Source organism: Seriola aureovittata, chromosome 21 (genome assembly GCF_021018895.1).
Source record: "Seriola aureovittata isolate HTS-2021-v1 ecotype China chromosome 21, ASM2101889v1, whole genome shotgun sequence".
Classification (NCBI taxonomy): Eukaryota; Metazoa; Chordata; class Actinopteri; order Carangiformes; family Carangidae; genus Seriola; species Seriola aureovittata.
The window spans coordinates 21,675,688-21,696,568 of NC_079384.1; the positions used below are offsets into that span (position 1 = coordinate 21,675,688).

Genomic DNA, 20,881 nt, shown 5'->3' on the forward strand with positions numbered 1-20,881 from the left:
TGGCTACTTTAACTCACACCTCACAGTCAGAGCTTTGATTCTGACTCATCTGATTTCCATCTTTACAAGAAAACTGTTTCTGTCTTTACTATTACGTTCGACCGGATTTGTCAGAACCTGCCGTTTGCTGACTCATAATTGCTAATGAAAGACATAAAAACTACAAATAACAGAACAGCAGGAAGTTCATTTAGGTACATTAAGTCCAACTGTGTTTAGTGAAGCAGATGATAGGCAGACCTGCACCATTAAACCTGTGCTGGATTCATCCACACACAGACACATGTCAGTGATGAAAACATGAGACTTCACAGTTCTGGATTTAAGATATTTGATTCTAACTCAGCAACTTCAAACACAAAGCGTGGATCGCTGCGCCCATTCCTCTCACACTTAAGGAAATGACAGTTCCTCCATCCCCTCTAAAATGGCATTGCACACACACACATACACACACACACATGCACACACACACACACACACACCACTCAACCACAATTAGGTCACATCTGCCACAGTGTGCCAGGAAAAAGCATTCTGTCACTGTGTATTTCCAGACAGGCAGCAGGAGAGTGGATGAACAGATGAGAGACACGTTCACTTACTGTCAGTACACAACACACATGGATGGATCTGCACAGAAATAAAGACAACGACGATGTAATGACAAAGCATATTTACGCACACACAAAGACACACACACAAGCTTCCCAGCAGTATTAGTATCTGAAGAGGACAGACATGGAAAAATGCCGGCAGAAGATCAGTCTCCATGAACACACAACGCATCCTCCACTGCTCTGTGTGTGTGTGACACGTGTGTGTGGTGAATAATTGATAAGGAGAAGTGCAGCAGAATGTAAAGGAACTGAAGAGGGGATGATGGAGCTCATGCATCATTAAGAGACCTCGAGAGGCTACCTCCCACACACACACACACACACACACACACACACACACACACACACTAAAGCTTTGTCATCCAGGAGGCCATTATCTGATGAAGGTCAGAGAGGGAGAGCGACAGACCCGGTAGGGGAGGGCGATCTGGCCAAACATTATATGACAATCTTTCTTGGTAGAAACGCAATCCAGAATCTGCATATCCCCACAGAGTTAGATGAACTCACATGATGTCATGTGATCACATGATTAGTTGTGCATATGGTCGTCTGGACACAAAACTTGTTCTTTCAACTTAAGGCTAAAGGCCCAACTCACAGATCTCTGCATCTTTTTCCCAGTCAGACTGTATTCTGAAAGTCCTGACCGGAAGTTGTGATCTGTATCTTTGACTCTTTCGGCTGTATGTCCACTAGCCGCTATTCTTCGCCCACAATGCTGTCTTCTGTTTACAAATTGTGTCACAACCAATCACACCTTTTGCTTAGTTTGTATGGAATATTAGTTTTGGCCAGCACTGTTATTGATTTATGTATGAGGTGCTATATGTACATATCTTAATTAGGAAGATCAGTCGCTGCCCCGGCCTGTCCCACTTTGTATTTGGTCCCACTGCTCGCAGAGGCTGTTGTCGCCAGCTGCAGTTAGCCGGCTAACTGTTTAACTGCTAACAGTGAGCTGGTTAGCAGCGATTGAACTTTTAAAGTTAAATATCTAAATAAAGCACCTTTTAATGACACTATCTTTATGGTTCTTCTGAAAAGTAGATCATATACCAAAGTAAGATCGTCCACAATATAAAATCACCCACCCCTAGGACCAGACAGAGTCTGAGAGAGTTATATTTGGAAATCAGTTTGGATTTACATCTCATAAATTAAACACCAGAAGAAGACATTTTTGACAAATTTGACAAATTAAGAGAGAGAGGAGCTTTTCTCTGCTGCTTTGTGTCATCTCACATGCAGTCTACTGTCAGTGACACAGGAGCTCACCCATTGTCATTTTGGCAAAAAAGAAACACCAACGTAACATGATGGTTGGTAGAAATGGTCCACTGAGTAAGGGGAAGCTAAAGAAGAACAACATGAGATCACATGAACCATACCAGTAATCATCAGCTTTTGTAATACAGCAAATGAAATACAGCTGGATGGTGACTACAGAAAAGGGCCAGCAGTAGAAACAAGTGAGAATTGTGTAGCTACAGTGGCCAGGAGAATAGAAACCATCAGAAAAACCCATTATCTATGTGGCCAAGAAAAAAACAAGAAAAAACATCAAGGTAATGGTCAAATATTTGCTTTTTGAACACTGATGGATTTCTGGAGTGACAGCGCTGTAGTTTTGCAACTAATATTATTTACTTTAGAATTGATTAATCAGTGTTTTTAAATCGATCAATCAATTGTCAGATTAAAAAAATGCAGGGCAGAGATTTTCCCTCCCAAAGTTTCTGAGTGAGTGTTGTCCTTGAAACCAGTCACAGAAGGCCAAAGTCAGGGGTGGGAGCTCACAGCTGTCAATCAATATGTGAATGCTTCTGGTCTTCTACACTTCTGGCAAAGACATTGTAAGCTAGTATTAACTGCTGGAAGACATGGCTAAGTCTGACTTTCAGGCTAACAAGCATCTGATTCGTGCATCAGCTGAGACAGAGAACTCAGCGGGATGTGGGTGGAGGGCTGGGTGGAGCTTAACAGAGCAGGGTGAAGGAGCAGAGTGGTTTGCCTTCTCGAGCTGATTTACAGAACTTGCATATTGTAGCATTAAAAGATGAATCAATTATAAAAAATAGCTGGAAATTATTTTCTGGGAATTAGCCATTCAGTTAATTACAACATGTCAGCACTAATGTGAAGTCACATGAGCTTTCACAGGGAGATGCACTGATGTGTTTTTTGGCCTCCATGGAGCATTTGTGTTTGTGGCATGATACTCTAGTATCAGCAGAAACAGGAGGTGGAATGATGTGAACATGACATGACGCAGGTAATAGAAAAATGAGGTAAACACACACACGCACACACACACACACACACACACACACACACACACAAACACACACACACACACACACATGCACACACACCAAATTTCTTAGGTACTGTACCGAGTAGCTCCTACTCAAAGAAAGAGAGAAGAGCACACTCAGCTATGATACAGTCTGCGGTGGAGCTCTACACACTTCACTGATGAACCAAACAGTTAGAGTGAAAAAAAGGAAATCAAATTTAAGTTTTACTTCTATCTACATGCACTGTCCCTCTTTCACTTGTCCATGTGCGTACACTTTCATTATCTTCTCTCACTGTCTTTTTTTTAAAAAATCTTTTTAAATAAATGACATGAACACTGACTTCATTTAATTTTCCACTGATGGAGATGCTTTATCACCAAAGCCTGTCGGGTCCCAGTAGAGTTGACCCATACAGAGGTCACAACACAGGTGTGACCAGCGTTACTGCTTTGGTGGGAACGGGGCAAGTGATGAAGACCATTAAGGATGATGATGGATGAAGAAAAGGCTTTGTTCTTTTTAAACTAATGAATATTTGCTTCTAAATATTAAGTCAACTGCTCTCTCGTTGTTCTTGTTTGGATTCATTTTAGGACCGGACAGGGCTGGAGTCAAAAGCTCATTAAGCTGAGCAGAATTCACAGTATTACATAAAAAACACGGTTTGGACCTTATTTTGTTTCCTGACTCCAGCTGCCAGATGTTGCAAAGTAACGGTTAAACTCTCAGAATGACAACAATGTGTGGATGTAAAAAGTATTTTACAGATAAAAAGACATTTGAACATTTTAGTAATTTTACATAATTCTTTCATCACAAGGAAAAAATGTGTAAAATGGTAGAGGATTTGCAGGATGTCAGGCAATGCTGCACTGATGAGTCGTGTTCTCTAAATAGGTCACAGTACAACAACTCCTTTCCTAGACACACAAACACACGCACACGCACACACACACACACACACACACGCACACACACACACACCTTTCCATCACTTCAGAGGACATTAAATCCTTCTTGAAGACCTACCTAAATCCTAACCCTTAGTCTAACATCATCTTAAACCGAGTATTGTCCCAAAGAGGAAGCCCAGTCCCCACAATGTGACTATGAACAGATTTAATCCCATACAGATTCAGCAATACAGGCCCTGTAGTTAAAGCAAACTAAATCTATGATTCACCTATTATTACAAACTTTCGATCAGTTAAACACAAATACACATGGCACTGATTCAAAGAATGACAATTTATTTCATGCCCAGTCTTTAGTGTGAGACACCAGCAGCTATATAAAGGATAAATGACACGTCAGAGCAGAATGAACAGAAATGTGTTTCTGCCTGTGCTCTGGCCTCCATCAAGCAGGTGGCTGAGTGCTTTTCCACTTTGACACTCAGCCACCCTTCAGCTAGTCCACGCTACAGGGAACCAACCAGCACCTGGAGTTTTAACTCTGGCACTGGGAGACAACCTACATACTTACATCGACATAGAGGCAGACAAAACAAAGGAAAAAGAGATGGAGATGTTCCACTAAAAATGTATCCTGCCCGATACTGATTCTGTTACCTGAAGTTGTAAGTACTGATCTGATACCATTGCGTTACAAAACAAATTGAACAGCTGTATACTACTAACGCTCTATGGATGAGATGTGATTGCTATATTAGGGGTCCTTACACTAATGCCACCCCTCGAAATTAAAGCCTTGCATACTGTACATGTTGCATTTTTACTGGTGAGACTTTCCAGTGTAACACATTGCCATATTGCTGACATTTTGCTAACGGCTAAAGTTACACTATTTACCAGAAATCAATTCTTTTTTGCTGCTCAAAAACAGTAGTTGCCACAACTCCTGTGTAAGCTACTGTTTTAGAGCACTGAAGAAGAATTGATTTCCAGCAAAACTGCTGTTTTATCTGAGTGTGAAACTATAAAGTTTATTAATAAATTACATTGTATCAGATCAGTGCATAGACTCACATACTGGCCGACATCAAATACCGTATTTTAGACAGTATTGGAGGCATTTCCAATATTAGTATCAGTATCAGAACTCTACTCAAAATGTAGGTTATATTATGTTGAAGCCAAAGAGCAGAATGACTGAGCTGTTAATGAGGTTAATCGGTCAGAATAAACCATAAGACAACAAACAGAGATCCAAAGGCGACAGCTTGACTGCAGTATCAGTTGTGCATCAAAAAGTGCATCAACACAGATGAACTGAGCTCATTAACTGGAAGGAAGTAAGAGCAGTAAAAGTGGTAACTGAGATGAAACCACAGTTATTTAATTCAACTCAATTTCATGTGCATTTTGTCCCTGCCCTGTAGCGTGTAGATGTACAACATATAACCACATAACCAGTCAAATTGGAAAATGAATGCTGCTGCACTTATTTGAGTTGTTTGATAATTTAACTGTTATTATTAATTTGGGAAATTTGAAATTTAATTTTTGAGTTTTGAACTCCATGTCATCTCGATGCTCATAAAATTTCCAAAAAACACAGCTAAATAAAAAACAAATCATAATCAATGTGTTTGTATTAACTTTTATATGAAGATGTCATAAATATTTTGTCAGTTAATTATGCCATCTTGTCAGAGATATTGCCCAGGGGACATTCAAATGCTTATTAAAGGATCACTCCAGGAATTTAGAATGACACTTCCATATAATATGGAAACAGAGAGTCCCCACTATGGGTCAAGCTCCAAAAACACTGGATTCTCTAAATCCAAGAAAACCCTGATGACACTGCCACAGTTAGTTTTCTCAGACATGACACAGGAGACACGGTCTTTATAGGCTGAGTAGGACTCATTATGACGGTTAAAGTGATTTTCTAAAAGTGAAATCAGTGGTGTGTCCCTTTAAAGTCTGTATTAGAGTACCGGACATTGTTGTACATTTAGAGCTATGCAAAATGCATTAGCTTTGCAAGTAAAAAAGTCACATGATAGATGTGTCTGTGACTTCTCAAAGCCGATGAAATCATGATGCAGAAGCCAGCAGATACTGGAAATCAAAATTATCAGAGAGCAGCCATCACTGTGAGCCATGTTCAGAGCTGAGCATTATCCCGTATGATAATGAATCAGACACTCTGCAAACACACCATGTACTGCGACACATGATATGAATGACCACATCAACCACAGGGAAAGGTGGAGGTAACTTCTGCTGATGAAAACACAGTCAAGCGTGCTGGAAGCTTCCAGAACAGAGTTTGAGAAAGATTTAATGGCTGCTGTCACCGATAAATGCTAATGGCAAAATCTGTATCGTAGAAAAGAACTGAACAAGCCAAGAATTAAAACTGAATTTAAGAAAAAAAACTAATTAATTCACAAGTACTATCATATTTTAAATCTATAATATTTTTGTCAAATTATAAAATTTTTCCCTTTTCGCTCTAAAACAAACACTACAAAGTGTAACAAGCTCCAACTGGATTAAGATGTGGTACAGATTACAGCATTGTTTGTAGTAGACTATGTAGTGAGGTGGTGTAGAAGCAGCAGTAGATTACAGTTCAAACAGCATCCTCAGAGCGCTACAAGCTACACACTCTACTAGACACACACACACACACACACACACCCTACATGTCGAGTACAAGGAGAGAATAGATCAGGATGACTGTACATCTATTCTGGGAAATATCCACAGCTCCCGGCACTTAGTCATTTCAATCCGTTCAGTCTCATGGATCAAACTCTACTCTGGTTTTAAATGAAAAACAGCGACAAGTCTTAAAAAGAAAAAAACTGAATGTGAGGAACAGCAGAGCATATAAAACTGTAACATTACCTCTCTCCTCCGCCTGCAAACGGAGTCAAGGAGCAGTGGCTCTGAAGAAAAACACTTGGCAAAACTAGCTTTGATCCAACAGGCAGGGGAGAGACAGAAGAAAGAATGACGAGGGTACAAAAGGCAGAGAGAAGGAGAGAGAGAGAGAGAGAGAGAGAGAGAGTGTGGTTTCCTCTGGTGGTAAGAAAAGACAGATGGCCAAGAGGGAGAGAGAGCAGAGCAGAGGACGAGCTACACAGCCGACATTTTAGCTGCTGCTGACGCTTGGAGGGACAGAGAGGAGAGAGGGAGGGAGCAAGGGAGGGAGGGACAGAGGCAGGGCCGGCCAACACTCCCCCCCCCCCCCCCCCCCCCCCCCCCCCGTGTGACGCAGGCTTGCCTCTTACTCACCATGCTGTCTGACTTGCTCTCTCTTTCACTTTCTCTCCCTGCCTGCCTCACACTCCTCCCCCTCTCTGATCTGTTCAACTCAGCTTTATTGAGAATTGTTTCCTTACACAAACACCTTTGTTTTAAGACACAGCAGTGAGGGAAAGACTCAAGACTTCTTCACACACCTGTTGAGGCAAAAAAGGCTAAAGCAGAGCTGATACCATGAACCACTGTTTCTACTCTCAGACCTCTTTTCCACTTGGTGTGCATGTACATGCATCATTTCTTTATGTATATACTGTATTTCATACTGTCCAGTAATGTTCATTGTCTATATAGAATTATGGAGGGACAGTGAATCTGATTCATTATATTGATCTAATATGTTTATAGGATTGTGTTATTACAGTTTGATAACGATGAAGACTGAGATGCTGTATTTAAAGTTGCATTAAAAAATACTTTTATATTTATGGGTCATTCAATTGACTATGTGTAGTGTGCAAGTGGCTGCTTGTAGTGATCAACCCAAAGAGAATTATAATCAAGCTCCCCAAGGACTTTGGGGCCTTTCAGCCTCTATCAGCTCATTGTTTTGTTTTTATGGCCCACAGTCTTTCATAAGCCTGGTTTCCAGCAGCAGCAGCAGCAGCAGCAGTAGCTGTTTTCAGTGAAAAATCTCAGTTAAACCCACTGTGCACTACAGATAGAGCAGCAACAATGGTACATCTGCAACCTTCTACAAACTAGTTGAGGCATTCACCATGTAGCAGAGAATATCTGTTAGTTTGACAGCTGCTGGTTTTGGTGAGTGATGTGTCCATTTATTACTATTAAAAGTTCTGGATTGAACAACAATTTGCCACCAAGTGTTTTCCCTCGTAACTGTAGAACATAGAGGGACAGACTGTTTACAGGTTTACAGAATCTTTCAAGTGTTGTGGTTGTGCTGAAAAGAGGCGTAGGAAGCTGCACAATTACCCGTCACATCCCTCTGAGCTATTCTGAGTATTTTTAGCCTTTGTCATACTTTCAACACACTTCCTCTGAGTCATTCTGAAAAACACTGACTAGACGTACTGACCTATAATGCCTCACCATTAAAGGAAAGTTTACAAAATTATCATTTGTCCCAATTCGAGAACTCTTCACAGCAGCCTCTCATCAAACACACAGATAGGTTCTGATGCATCATTCACACAAGGTCACATGAAGACATCAGAAGACCTGACATATGTTTCAAGATGAGCAATGTCACTGAAGTGAACTGAACACATGTGAGTTTGTCAGTGTGACAGATGGAGACATGTCTTTGTTTGCTTAAAGTTAGTATTTCAGTAAAATCCTTGGTGTGTACTGTTACTACAGCTACACACATTGTTCTGGTCCACCACAACATTAGCTGAGGGGAGGGATTATTATCTATCAGGCCAGGTAAGACCACCAGTGTACTGTTTTAATCCAACCTATGAAGCTGACTGGAGAGCGATCTGTTGCACCCCAACACTGTCAGACAAAGGATGGACATTTAAAAAACTGGAGACATTGTTTATGACCAACAGTGACATTTATCATGGGGACATTTATCAGACAACTCCCTCTGGAGACACTAGACGCTTTGAACTCCAGTTCCGGTGAGAGGTGAAACTATACTCAGCTGGCCGACATGAGAATGTCTTTAAATTGTACCAGTCGTTTGAAGGATTTTTATTTGTATAGGTCTCCCAATATGGTGCAAAAATATCTTCTTTCTTTTTTATTTCAATAATTTGGCCCTGTGTAATGAACACTGTATTTATGTATCTGTATCTCCTCTTCCTCTTTTGGGATCATCTGTTCTCCATTTGATTTTTACATGAAAATGTAAAAAATGAAAATGGATTGCAAAGATTTGGTTTACCAGTTCAGACAGCTGACTGTCCATTCCTTAATCCTTCAGATTACTTGTTTGTTTTCTTTCGATGATGAAATGTAACGTAATTCATGATGCAATCTAATTGTGACTCATTTTTATTCATTGTTTTGTACAAAGATCATCAATAATTATGTTTCATCAAAATATAATTTTTTTTTTTTCAAAAAATTATGAACACACAGAAAAGCGAATGAGGAGACATTTAGATGACTGCATAGAGTTTGCTTTTAAATAGAGCTGGCTGCCCTGCTGCTGAACCTTGGCAGACACACACGTCCTAAACAGTCACCTTTGACCTCATCAGCTGACCACAAACCAGCTCTGATTAATCACTCCATCACTCAGCATATTTGTAACAGTACACACACAGAAAGACACACACACACACACAGCTGTGCAGTGATATTCTGCAGTCCATCTGCCACATGGATGCAGGATTAAAACACACACACACACACACACACACACACACACACTACAGATCTTGTATCACAAACAATAATATATACAATAAAACAGCAAACATATAGACCAGTTGAACAAACACACAGAATGTGAAGTGTACATGTGTGCAGTGGTAGTGGTAGGTACATAAGAAGAGCATGACACACTCCATCTCAGTCTTATCTTCTAAACTGGAGGCCTGAGAGAAGTCTGAAAAAAAGTGAATTAAAAGTTTGACCGAAACACTTCCTGTGTTCTGCTGCTACTGTTTGTTTGTTAGATGCCTGCTTCTGTGCAGGGAGACAAATGTTTTTTCTGTGGATCTTGCTGCTTTAAAGGTAAACTATAATTACACATGCACACACAGATCCACGGGAGGCAGGAGATTACACGAGCCCAGCTCCATCTGCTCAGGGGGAGAGAAAGAGGGAGAGGCAGAGGAGGGGTTGGCATTTTTATTGACCCAATTTCCAGCAAAACTAAATCTCACACAGTTGACTGGTTTCCTCACTGGCTGGCTAACAAGCCTATGAGCAAGGCACAAGCCCCAGACTGCTGCAGTGGATACAGATGCATTCCACAATGCAATGGTGGGCACAGTTAAGAGACACTGCTTTCAAAGGAGAAAGCTATGTGTGAGACTCACTCTCACTCTCCTTCCTTTGTTCTCCTGTCATCATCAACAGACCCAGTGCAGTTACCAGATAACAAGATGCCTGCTGATATCTATTTGAGTCTGTGTTTGTCTGTGTGTGTGTGTGTGTGTGTGTGTGTGTGTGTGTGCGTGTGTGTGTGTGTGTGTGCGTGCGTGTGTGTGTGTGTGTGTGTGGGTGTGCGCACGAGCGTTCGTGCGTGCGTGCAATGTATTTCATTTTACAAAGTGGGCCATTGTTGCTAGGTAACATGGCAGGACTTGAGAAGTCTGTAGCCAGGAAAGAGAAAATTCAAACAAAGATATTACACTCTCACTCTTTCGTCCTACTTCTACATCACTGACTGTCTTCATTCAAAGAAGTAAAGAAGACCATCACAGTGACTTAACAATACAGTGTTAATTCATTTCTAAATGCTTGTTTCTAATCAAACTCTCTTTCAGTAGTAGGCTGATTCAACCAGCAAATAACCTGGTGAGTTTTTACACTGATATTTATGGCAGTGTAAAATATCATTGTAGTAAATTAAGTTTAAAGCACAGGAAATTCAGGCAAAGTGTTTTGCATCTGCTTCATGTGATGATGTCTATTTCATAAGGCTGTGATGATTCTGAAACCAAGACCGAGACACAAATGGCCACAATCTCATGTTGTGATACCGGAACTATTTACTCTACGGTTTGGCTGAATACTCAATGCCTGTTGTTCATTGAGAAAACTTTACCCAGTACTAATCAACATTTTAAATTCTAGAAGAAGTCCAGAGTTGTAACTAAACCTTAACTGTGAGAGTAGATAGTCATTGTCTTGTTTTACAATGATGTGCTCTATATATTGTCTGGTCTGCTGCTGGGAAGCACAACTTTCATTTGGGGCATGCACATATGAAAAGTTGTACCACTGCACTCCATTATGTGACCTAAAGCCATTAGCGTCTCCGGAGGTAGCTGTAAGACGTCTTATTAATGTCCTGAAGTGAGTGGGTCTGAAAACTACAAAAGTAATAAAATCTGGGGGTGTGGAGTTAAAAAGAAGTGAGTTTACAAGCCCCCTGTAGCCCCCCACCCCCACCCCCACCCCCGTCTGCTTGAGACTAGCCATTTGTGACTACAGAAGCTGCTACTAGCATAACACACACCAATCTCTGACTAAACCGTTGGTGGTCGAGTTGCATTGTGGGTAATGAAGGCACCAAGTTTTGACAGAGACAGAGGAATGTGTGGGATATGAACGATATCTCTTCTGCTGCATTGATTTTCATTCTTTTCTTTTTTTAAACTGTGCATCATGAGTCCGACAACAGGACACAGTGCTCTGCTAAGACCTGCGGGCAGATGGACACACAGATTGAGTGACTAATAAAAGGCTCAGGCAAATCCTACAAAGTAAAGTCTGTCAGTTTTCATCCATCTAGCTACTGTTCAGTGGAAGACCAGAGGAGATCTGGGCTGACTGCTAGGGGTCTCCCATGACGGTATGATTATTATAGTACTGTAACAGCATTTCCAGTTATTTTAAGAGGTACAGTGAGCAGGTAGAGTGAAGATGTATGAGAGTATGATCTGAATCATTAAGAGAAACTCTGGGAGTTGGAACTGAATTTGACCACGTTGACCAAATGTTGGTCAGTTACAGCCACACTGCACAATGTGACCACTGCTTTGATTCACAAAAACAAATCACCTAACAAGACAATAACTATAATCTTAGGCCTTTTCACTTACAACTAAATATTAAGTGTTTGGTGTGTTTCTGAAAACTCTGAAACGGCCGTTTCAGAAGCCATCATCATGTTTAAACTACTGTAGTAGAGATGATTGATTGATGTTATCAGTCACACTCAATCAAGTCCATTATGTCAGGGATTTGAAACAATGACAACATCTATCTATACCAGTCTAATTTCTCATTCTCTCTATCCTCCCCTCTGCTCTGTCACTTTAAGGTAGACCGATAGGATGCTAGTCTCACCAGCAGATGAAAAATCAGAGCTGGGGATGATGACATTCATGCAAACGGACACAGACTGTTTATTTATGTAAGGCCCCAATCACACTGCTTACCTCACCTGTGCATGAAGGCTACCGCACTGAATGCTGCAGCTCGCACGCATGTGTGTCCACACCACCAGTGTCTGCTGACACGCCTATCTCTAAACACAGAGTTTTGATGATGGACATCAATAATAATAAACATGATGAGCGTGCCAAAAAGAAAGTGGGAAGAAAGTAGTCATGTTATTTCTGTTAAGCCTCATTCAGAGGCTAAATGCTGGTATAATTTCGCCTATCAACAGATCTTTTCACCGTCAATTCTTACTGAGAACCGCGTGCCTCACATGTAAAGGCTCCAAACTGCAGATGCAGCGCTGCAGTGACGCTTGAGCTGCGCCTCACACATGCCTCTCACGCAGGCTGTGTGGCTGCTTTAGCCTGTAACACAGATGAAAACCCGGATGTTCTGTGATCGTGATGCACAGGTGAGCTGAGCAGTGTGGCCCGGCCTCAGTCTGTGAGGCTGCAGAGAAAAGCAGACAGTAATGTCACTAAAATGCCCCTTCAGCTTGTTAAAAAGCCTTTCTCAGACAGTGACAAACACATTCCACTGACCCAGGCACCACCAAAGAATAAAAGGTCACCCTCCAAAGAACTGGCATGTTTAACAGAAGCCATAATAGTTGCGGATCTCTTCTGGAAAAAACATCTCTTTGTCAGATGAGTTTACCTTGTATCCACTCCTAACATCTATGTACAAGGCACCAATACTGAAATACTGTTCCAATCATGCAGCCTGATTCACCTAGACGACCAAAAAGTAGTAGTAGTAGTAGTTCCCAAGCAGGCCCCTATGAGTTGTCACTCCATACACAATAACTAACGTTTAGCTGAGGTAAAAGTGTCTTGCTGTATTCAGTTTGACCCTTGTAAGCTAAGCTCAGATGTCTGACTACTCAAACAATACAGTATACAATACACCGGACACATCGAATTTGTGGTGTGACGAGACAAAAGAACAAAGCAAATACTTCAGTTTTGTTACTGACATAAAAACGTTCTGTTCTAAAAATGAACTTAGAAGACCACATGCTGGTAAAATAAACGACACATATCTACATATCAAGCCTCTGCTAAAATATCCTGCGGCTGTACCATCTCATGCAGGAATGAACTTAGTAGCATAAGACTGTGTAACATAAACATGGTTGTCATTTCAGACGACTGACAATGGAGCACTGGGGCAACTGTAACCTTTAACAACAAAGAGGCATTTCAGCATCTACTTGCGTTCGCTCCCTGTGTGTCTCATAGAGGTCGGCTTCATTGTGAATTTATCAATCATTAAGCATTTGTTTTGTGCATGTGAAGGTGTGAATATGATAATGTGACACTCAGTGAGCCTTTGTATATCTGACTGTGGACATGCATGTATCTACCATCGCCTTCTTCAATCAATCCTTCCTTCCTACACACTGATCAGTGTACAGCACTTTCATCACAACTGAATAACAATGTTGCCGTTAGAAAAAACTGACATGAATCATTTGATCTCTTCATCTCAGCAGTCATTTCCCTCTGATTCTCTGTGGGAATATGAGTAAAAACTAACAGAGATTGACAGATTCTACGTGTTTACAAATCACAAACTGGGAGGTTTGTTTTAGGAAGATATTTATAGCAGCTCTTCATGGATACTTGCATGAAATCTTCTATGCTGGCAGCAGCTAAAGATAAAACCTGCTCAGGAATTAATTTCTAAAAAAAAAAAAGAAAAGACACACACTCCACACACACCATAACCCTCAGTTCTTAACATGAACAAGATCTGTGAAATACAGCTTCTCTGTCTCCGTCTGTCTGTCTGTCTGTCTGTCTGTCTGTCTGTCTGTCTGTCTGTCTGTCTGAAATTAGGACAGAGGAGAACTCTGCTGGATAACAGTGTGTAGCAGCACGTGGGCACTCAGCCAGAGAGCAGCATGAAAGTGTGTGTGTGTGTGTGTGTGTGTGTGGTTGTGCCAGTTAAAATAAAGTGTCCTATTAGTTTTAACGTTGGCTCTGCACCATTTGCCTTTGCTACAGAGGTGGCAGACAGACACACTGTCATGTGGCCTGTCAGCTCAACAGCCTGTCTCCAGTTACAGCAGGGACAGACCTCCCCTCTCTGACCTGCAGGGTTTCCACTGGGCAACACATGTACGCAGGGCTGTGCTGTATGGATTGAGTCTTCCATCATGAACTATGAAGTATTTTATATGGCAACAAGATATGAGGAAATAAAGATAAAGGTATTTTTCTTTAAATTCTATTGCTTGAGATAAAACAACCTGATGTGTGTTTTTGGTTGATCCAGTAAAATAAACAGTGAAATGAGCCAATCAGAGTCCAACTCATGCAGAGCAGAGATTTCTCCAACTGTGTGTTGATAACTTGGGAGAATTTAAAGCAACTGACAGCAAAGTGCCATGAGAGAAAGTCTAATGAAAATCCATATGAGGAGCCGAGTATGTATATTAAATATTCTATATCCTTCCTCCATTTCTTATGATGGTATGATGCAGCATGGCTGCCACTCTTTCTCTCCTGTCATCTCTTTGTTCACTTTCACTCTCTGTCTCTCTGCCCTTGGGTGTCGTCTGGTCATTCACTTTGTGCCTTTGATGGGAGTCTGCACAGAGTGTGTAATGAGTTCACACAGTACTCAATGCTCAGTGGGAGACGGAGAGATGATGTAATATCTGGATTTGAGATGCAACCGCAGAGAGACACGCACGCACGCACGCACGCACGCACGCACACACACACACACACACACACACACACACACACACACACACACACACACACACACACACAGCAAAGGTAAGTATGTGGCTGAGGGAACAATAGACAGATGTACAGAACAGAAACCGTCTCTTTCTCCCTCTCTCTAAGTCACTCCAGTCTGCCCCCTGCCTCTCTTCCTCTCTCCTCCTCTCGTCTTCCACTCGCTGGATTTCTCTCTGGTGACAGATGAGATCTGATCCCACGTCAGAACTGGGGGAGGCCAGAGCAGAGCCGTGCAGATGAATAAAAATCTGTCTCAAGAGTCAACAGCAGGTACAGGCTGCCAGCGACTTAATAAACAACTGTGTTTTGGCCTTTTTGGGAGGAAGAAGATAATGCTGCTGTAAAATAACAGCTTTTATCAGAATCAGTGTACAAACGAGAGCAGTTAAACAATGTTGCTTCATTATTCTCTCTGCTGTCATGTAATGCTGGCAATCACTTGGGAAAGGAAAGAGAGAAGGGAGTGTGTGTGTGTGTGTGTGTGTGTGTGTGTGGGGGGGGGGGGGGGGTCCCCAGCTGATAAACTGGTAAAATAAAGCTGTTGTGTCAGTGTGGGGAAGCCCAGAGACACCATTTGTAAGCACAGTACAATCAACAGTCAGGAAAATAACTAGATAAACACAGACACTATCTGCTTTATTACCTCCACTAACGGGACAGTGTATGCAGCCAAATGTCAGGTGTGACTAATGACCCAACATTTCAGCAGAGTGTGTGGAGTCCACATGGATCCTATCAGCTAAACTAACAAAGAGCTAATAACCCACGCCTACCTATCTACAGTAGTCAGGTCAAGTTCATGTGTAGAACACATTTAAAAACAACCAGAGTTGACCAATGAGCTGCAACAGTGGAGATAAGGCACATAAACATAAACAATGAAAGGGGAGGATAAAATACAAGGCAATATCACAATATATACACAAATGTAAAACATTACACAGAATAAAAACTGAAAGATAAATAAATAAAAGATTATGATAACCACTTAGGTCATTAAGGACTTAAAGGCCATTGACAACACACCAAGGTTTCTGTTTCTGGCATGACCATGAAGACTAGATATCAATAGATATCACATCCTGGAGGCAGTCAGGAACAGACTCCACTGAATTAGCATTCTCGAGATTTAGTGGAAAGTATAATGAGTATCGTCAGCATAACAATGAAAAGAGACACCCTGCTTACGATAGATGGAGCCTTAAAGGAGCACAAGGCAAATGAAATGGTCCCTACAAAGAACTTCCACCTCTACAAGTGATGAGAAAGTCCTAACTGTTAGGTAGGAGGCAAGCCACTGGAGGGCAGTGACCTGGATACCAACCTGGTCCCTGAGACCGTTTGAAAGAAGTGATCGACTGCATAAAACGCAATGCTCAGGTCTAAAAGCATTCAAATGACACCACAGTCTTAAGACAGCAGTAGACTTTGAGATCACCCAATCAACTTACTGATAGTAACTGCTGTCATTAGCAGAGTCCAGCAGTTCCACCTTAACACAGGAATAAGGATGATGTTCTAGTTATGTGGGTTTTGTCAATATGAGGAAATTTAAAAGGGAAGAGTCTGTTTCCTCTGATTGTATATAAGACTCACACTTTCATACTTCACTAAATGCAGTGTGCTTCACGTACATTATTAATATTAGATCAATCACATACACTAAAGATCTGTTACATCAGACAGTTATATCACATCCTGCACGTTGGTAGCCGTCCTCACATAAAAGGTGTGATGGTGTGTGTGTGTGCGTGTGTGTGTGTGTGTGTGTGTGTGTGTAAGAGACAGAAAGAGAAACACTGGTTGATGAAATCAAAGTTAGCAGGAACCGTGTTCAGACAGTGTTTCTTTCTGCTATGTTCACTGACTCGTGGCTGGCCACACCTGAGTCTGAGGTAATCCAGTATTATTCAATCATTATTTGCAGAAGTCATTCTGTTACTTAAGCAGCACTGCCAGAAAAACAGACAAACACACTCTCTGCTACTACACTGTGCTACATTTAGTACAATGTTTACAGATACTACATTGTCTGTGAAGCACACATGTGGTTATTCTATTACGATGTAATCGTGTAAATACATCAACGCTGAACCTGTGGCTGATGACTGCTGACGAGCTCACAGCCCAGGAGGACTGCTGTCAAATGTGGACTTTGTATTCATGGATTCATGTATTTCTGGGAGTTGGTCTCTGTTTGTTTATCTCTACGAGGATGCACATGCATGAGCATGCACATGGGTGAGGCAGTACACATTCCTGCTGAAGGCTTCACTTTATTCCTGCTGATCTACAGGTGGCTGTAAGGCACCTATACATGCAGCAACGCACCAACAAAGACAGATAGGAGGAAGACTGCAAGCTCGTAAACATGGATGTAAACAATGCTGGACTGAAAATACTTAATGTCGGTGGCATAGACCAATTGATAGCTGCTAGCATTGAGTGGAAAGTCTGAGTTGTTGTGAATTTCAGTGTTATCTCATTTCTTTGTACTAAACGCTGCATCTTCATGATTAATGTGGTGCAACACTGTAATGTGAATTAACACATTTACAGCATGTAAAGAGTTAGACAAGGAGACTGAACCTTACACAGGAACTTTTTACTGTCATTTTAAACAGACCAATCACAATCACAACAACATCACTTTTAACACACAAAGTCAGAGCATTTACATCTCTGCTGTCTGAGACCATGTGAGAGGAAAATGGAGAGTGAAGACAGTAAAGAGGCAACAGTAAATCCTGCCTCACTAAACACCTTATCAGTCCCTCGGCAGCACTTCCTCTCTTGTGAACAAAAACAATATAGAGGAAAGCAGAGCAGCCACAGTCAGACTTGCTGTGTGTGTGTGTGTGTGTGTGTGTGTGTGTGTGTGTGTGTGTGTGGGATGTCCAGGTGTTTGAGCATATGTGCATTCATATATCTGTGCATGCATCTGTGTCTGTACTGAAGCGCAGACAGTGAGTGGAGGTATTTTCATGTGATGTGTCTGTATAGTAAATGTACACCCAAAGGCATGAGATCACATGCTTGGATGGTGTGTTAGTGCACAAACACACAAACACACACAAATGTCAGGTAAAGGTCAGGTCTCTCTGGACTCAGCAAAAAGCAACCACACACATACACAGTGTGTTTGGTAGCCTTTGGGTGGCTACAATCATAGAAGCATCATTTGACTGCTATGGGTTCATGATGATCACTACTAGGTCATTTACTCTGGCAGTTACTGGTAGCAGAATTGGACTATTTTCAATTCACAAAATCCATGTTTCAGTTTCTACAGCTGGTATTCTTTGAGTGGTTCCTCACTATGATCTGTCACTGAACTCATTTATTTACGCAAATTCTAAAAGTAAAATAGAACAATGTACATATCAGCAAAAAGTGTTAGGTATCATAACATTTTAGCTAAGAACCGAAGAATTTACTACATAAGTCAAACTGGGCGGGGACCAGTCAATGTAGATCATATTCCTTTAATGACAGCCAGCTGTTCTGCATATACAACTTATCAGCTATAAGCAACACCTAGCACTTCTTCTCCATGTTTTCACTTTGTAAACATACACTGTAATATTATCAAGTGACTTATGTGTTGTCGGCCACACACTGAACACACAGCACTGCATTATGTATGTTAGTCACTAGTGATATTACACGCAAACTAAGTGCATTACATGAATACAATAATATAGACTTCTATAAATGATTGTGCATGAAAGCATGAGACCCAATAATAAAAGTGTTTTAATGACAGAACAACAGAGAAAATGCAGAGAATGTTGTTCAGCTGTATCTATGGGAAACCAGTGGATAAGTAAAACAGAACCACAGAAAAAAAGAGCAGGGAAAAAACAAGAGGGCTAAATTAAAGCCAAATGTGTGTGTGTGTGTGTGTGTGTGTGGGTGGGTGTGGGTGTGGGGGGAGGGGGGGTTTATGTGTCAGTGAGTTATGGAGCTGATGTGAGCAGGGTGGGGTCAGTGGGAACTTTACAACACAACAGACCCAACGAAAACAAACAGCCTGAGGCAGGTCTTGTCTCAATTGACTGCTGCCATTAAAGAAGCAGCTCCTCACACGACAAGGGTCATCTGTCTCGCTCAGTCACTCACTCACACACTCACACACTCACACACACACACACACACACACACCTGTTTGTGAGCTTTTCCTTTTGAGACTACAGGCATCTTTTAAAGTATGTCAGTTCAGCTGTGTGTGTGTGTGTGTGTGAGCAGTTATCATCAGTGTTGATGTAGGCATCTTTTAACAGAGAAAGGGAGCACCCTGGCACTTAATAAGAAGTGTTGTGTGAGTCCTAGCATAGTAATATGCATGCTGATGTATAAGGTGTGTGTGTGTGTGTGTGTGTGTGTGTGTGTGTGTCTGATGAAATGAGCAGTTTCCATTAGCTAACAGGGCTAAGGTTATCCTACAGGAGATATGACACCGCAGCCTTACATCCCCTGAGACCACCTCTCATTACACCAACACACATGCACACACACATGCACACATTCATACAACGATAAACACTGTCTAGAACATGAGCACACATATTCAGAATAAAACACAACTTCACATAAATACACAGCCAAGCCAGGACTGAATTGGGATGTGACTATAACATACAGATTGTATCAATGTCATTTCGAGATCTTTTTCATTTTACAGCTGATTTTCCTTTTGTCTGGGTAGAAGTCATGGAACTGCAGTCATCCAATTTGTCCAGCACCTGGGGATTATCTGAAAATCTATGCACTAATATCACCACAGGATGCATCACATAGTATCTCGTATTAAATTTCACTCTCTACACACTGAGAAGAGAATAGACAGCTCCAAATAACATGGCCCTAAAAGTTCATTTTTTTTATCTAAAACACTATCAAAACAATGAAAACATAGTGGGTGGTAAAGTAGTAAGATATTGAGTACCTGCTGTCTGTGGGAAGACGAGATAAACACTGAAAGCCCATTGGCTGGTCACAGGGTAACTGCAGTTCAGTGGTTCTAAGCCAATAAAAGTGTCAACTGGGAGATGGACATAAGGTGTAAAGCTCTACAACGTTTCACTAATGAAACAATCTGTCCCTCTCAAAGTCTCAAGTCTCCTCGAACAACAACAGCAAACACAGGTGAATATGGAAAATCATATTAATAAAACGACTGCGTTCTGCGGTACACTTGAGTAGTCAAATGTCATGTCCTATGGGATTTAAATCATACATTTATACATATGGAAAAATAATAGCCTTAAAATGTAAAAATATTGCTTTAGGCAATGGCTCTGTGTGTTAAGTGTTCAGACACATGTAAAACATGCACACATCAATAAGCCTCTGCCTTAATCTTCCCGCCTTTCTTCAAGTACAAGCAAGCAGTTCAGTGATGGTAATAAGAACTAATGAATTAATCATGAAAAAAATAATTATACCCATACCAATAACAACATCCCCTGTCTTTGAGAGCATAAATCACACAATCATGCTGTCTGCATCTTCCTTGTAATGTATGTAAACATTCAATCCTAGCCTCGTTAAGTTCAGTCAGGTGACTCAGGTCAGGCTGACTGTGACCTTTTGTCTGTCGTTCTTGTGACAAACAACTGCTTGTTGGTAAAGTACAGAGAAGAGTGTTTACCAGGCTGGTAATAGTGCCAGAGACGAGGGGCACAGGAGAGATATCACATAACTAAATACACAGTAGCTATAATTCACCATACAATTGAATGTAATTTCACACTGCAAATATGACTGACAGTCACTTTCTTACTGCAAGTACTTTTTTTTTTTTTTTTTTTTTAACTCTATCTGCGTGAATGATCCACAGACATAAATCTGTCTATGGAATAGACTGGAGATCTGTGTTACAACCTGTTCTTTATCTGGATCTTTTCCAGTTCCAATACTGGTTA

The 20,881-nt window shown here is 41.2% G+C and overlaps 1 protein-coding gene across 3 annotated transcripts in view; it reads right to left on the reverse strand.

Moving 5' to 3' along the window:
• jmjd1cb (jumonji domain containing 1Cb) overlaps positions 1-20,881 on the reverse strand; it is a 123,139-nt gene that overhangs the window by 51,121 nt on the left and 51,137 nt on the right. Inside the window, exon 1 of one of the 3 annotated variants that reach the window (XM_056365520.1) lies at positions 6,748-6,969. The exons of the other annotated variants lie outside the window; for them this stretch is intronic. The gene's annotated coding sequence lies outside the window, so the exon portion shown is untranslated. Of the gene's footprint in view, positions 1-6,747; positions 6,970-20,881 lie in introns of those variants that run through there. 3 annotated transcript variants of the gene reach the window in all.